A 3,410-nucleotide genomic window follows, 5' to 3' on the forward strand; every position below is an offset into this window, starting at 1 on the left:
AGGAGGTACACGAGGTTATCATAAAAAGTTCTACTTTTTTTAAGAAAATTTCGAGAATAGTTTCCCGATATAGTAGGACTTTCGGCCGAAGGTTTTCTTCCCTAGATGTCGTTTAAAGCCATTCTTCTATCTCCCTTGGAAGGAAGAAGGCGGCTTCACTTTCCTCAGTAATTTGTGGCTGAGGGGGAACATTCACCGGGACTCCTTGCACCACCCTTTGCGGAGGCTCTTGGTGCATGGCGTACCATTCAGCCGGAATGATGACCTCGGGCACCACGTTCCACGCCCTTTGGGTTATTATAGGCACCAAAGGCGGGGAGGCGAGAAGGTTTAACCTCTGGTGCAAGAGGTTTACCTCTCGGAGACAACCCTCCAGTCCCACTGTTAGATGGTTGATACGGTTGACCAATGCTTCCTCCACTCCCGTCATTTCATCAATAGCCTCCCTTAGGGCGTAAACATAGTTTACAAGAGAGTCTTCTGCCGTTGATGATCTCCTCCCTTGTCGGTTATTTCTTGAAGATGTTCCGCTTGTTCTGCTTGCCATTTTCTGAGAAAGAAACCGAAGAAAGCTAAGTTTTTACGAAACAGTGCCTCGGACACGGCCCCGTGCTCGCTGAGCACGGCCCCGTGTCCACTTGTCTGCAGGATTTTAGGCTAAAGAGTCTTGGAGTTTTAAATTATTTTCATGATTTTCAGCTGGGTTTTAAGCATAGATAATTTAAAACAAAGTTATACAACTAACTTTAAACAAGAATCCTTAGCAAATGATCTTACAAACTTCACATAGAAGGTTGGAATCATGGAGTCTCCAAGCTTCCATGGAGGAAATGTTGAAAAATTTGAAAGAAGAGGTAATGAATAAAAGTGGAAGGGACAAGATGGTCCTTGGGAACCTCCTTTTAGCACTTACCTAGGATGGTATGAGTGAAGATCCCAGGAATCTCTGTCTTTTGAAGTGGTAAAAAATGAGCAGGGATCAGGCTGCATTTAAAGAAAACGACAGCGCACTGGACACGGCCCCGTGTTGGCTGGACACGGCCCCGTGTGCAGAGGAAATCCTGACACATTTTGTCCGTATTCTGACAAAATCAGCAGAGAATCTTTTAGGTGAGCACGGGGGCGTGTTGACCTGGACACAGCCCCGTGTCTGGAAGCTGTCTTATGGAGTTTTGTTACTTCTAAGGATCTCATTGCTATCGGGTGGTTCCTTACTGGTTGGAACAACCCCAAAGTGCCTAAGATACCTTAATTGTCCTAGACTAAGGCGAGAACACAAGAGGTTATCGGTTAGGGTAATTCCTATTTTCATTCTAGGTGGACAAGTCCAACCCTTTCCCGGGCTCTCGTTAAAGAAGGTGTATGCCGAATCGCTCAGGTCTATGTATGCACCGAACGAAGTCGATGGAGAGTCCTTCACGGCACAATCGGCACAGGGACGACTATCGTCCAAGTCTTCGCTAGGTATGAAGGTATTTTTGGGAGCAACGAGGTTGTCGGAATGCGATCCCAACATTTCTTCATGATCATCGTCTTGGGGTAGATCAATAAAATCCTTCCTAAGCTCTTTTGACCAATTTAGAATTAGCTCTTCTAGTTGAAATAACTCGTCAAGGAGCATTTCTCCTAGAATATCTGGCTGGGCGCATTCGAGGGAGAGATAGTGATTATTTTTACTTTCGCCCCTCTTAAGGTTATAAGGAATAGGTGGGTCTATGTAGTGGGGCCTATAATTTAGAAAGTAACATTCTAATTCTTTATGTTCGCCTCCACATAATTGACACCACGTACCATAAGAGTGCCGAAAGTAAAAAGAATTATTATCACTCATGTTTGTGTCAGAAATTACCAACCGCCGGGATCTAACGATTCTGTTTTCAGTAAGTGAATCTTGGGCACGGGGGCGTGTTGAGTGAGCACGGCCCCGTGTTCAGCTTACTATCTGACTTAAAACAGGATTGCCAGTTCCAATGATTGAGCACGGGGCGTGTTCAGCGGGCACGGCCCGTGCTGAGCTCTGCAGAGGCTGAAAAACTAAGAAAATCCTAAAAAATTAAAAAGAAAAATAAAAAGATGATTAGGCCGTTGATTCCTAACTTTCTTAAAATCCTTGTGTCCCCGGCAACGGCGCCAAAAACTTGATGTGCGTGAAGTGTGTTATATCTTTTATGTATATTTTAAGCCCTTTTTACACTTTTAGCCAAGTTTTAAATTTATAAAACACGATATTTACTAACACTAAACACACATATGGGCAAGTGCACCCATCGTGGATGTAGTATAGTGTTGGTAAGATACCGAGGTCGTCCAAGGACACAAGAGCTTTTAGTACCGGTTTATCCTCAACGTCTAATCAAATCAAAATGTTAGAAAAAGATTTTTAAACTAAGAAAATAAAAACTAACTAAATGCTGAAAAATAAAATAAAAATAAAAAGAGATAGACAAGATGAATCACTTGGATCCGACTCGTGTATTAGTATAACCTTTGATTATTTTCGCACTTTTGCACTTGTTTAAGAGATTATCTTAGTTATTGTAGTAGGCCCCTCTTTTGAAGGCGACGTTACCCTCAACCCAGTAGTTTGAGTCAGCAAGGATACAATCCTAAAGGGTTGGATTATTGGAAGATAATGAATTAAGTTATTAATGCAAATTATGGTAGGCCCCGCTTTTGGCGGTGACGTTACCCTCGACTAAGTAGTCTGAGTCAGTAGGGATATAGTCCTAAATAGCCGGGTTATAGTATTAATAGTAGTTAACTTATGAGGGGGTCAAAGAGTTTGGATCCCCGCCATCCAATACCTATGGGTATTGAAGGAGATCCTACTAAATTTGACCCAGGTCCCTTGCAGGACCTCTAAACGCTGAACAAGGGCAAGACCCTTACCAAACCGTTCCCTTAGCCCCCGGCCAGGTAGCCAACATACCTCCATATAGACCGTGGAGATATGAATGGTGAAAATCTTTTATTTTATATAGACAGTAAAATAATGCCAAGACACCACGGACAAACGATAAGGAAAGATCACCTTCAACATAAGCAACTAGTTATTAAAGTCATTAATACAAAACCAAATAAAAAGTGCAAAAGATTAAAAATAAAAAGTATTATACTAAACACTTGTCTTCACCAAGTGATGTAAGAGACTTAGGCAAACATGGCCTTGATTGTCAAGAACTCTTACGATCAATCTTGGATCCCGAGACGACTCACACACTCTATGATGGACAATGGATGATGGTGGTGGATGATGGTGTTATGGTGGTGGTGGGTGGTGGATGAAGTGTGAGAGAGGTGGTGTGCCAAGGGATGAGTTGCAATGAAACCAAGCACTCCTATTTATAGGCTGAACAGAAGGTTGGGCACGGCCCCGTGTCCGCTGGACACGCCCACGTGCCTGTCTGACA

This window comes from Helianthus annuus, chromosome 6, assembly GCF_002127325.2.
Source record: "Helianthus annuus cultivar XRQ/B chromosome 6, HanXRQr2.0-SUNRISE, whole genome shotgun sequence".
Classification (NCBI taxonomy): Eukaryota; Viridiplantae; Streptophyta; class Magnoliopsida; order Asterales; family Asteraceae; genus Helianthus; species Helianthus annuus.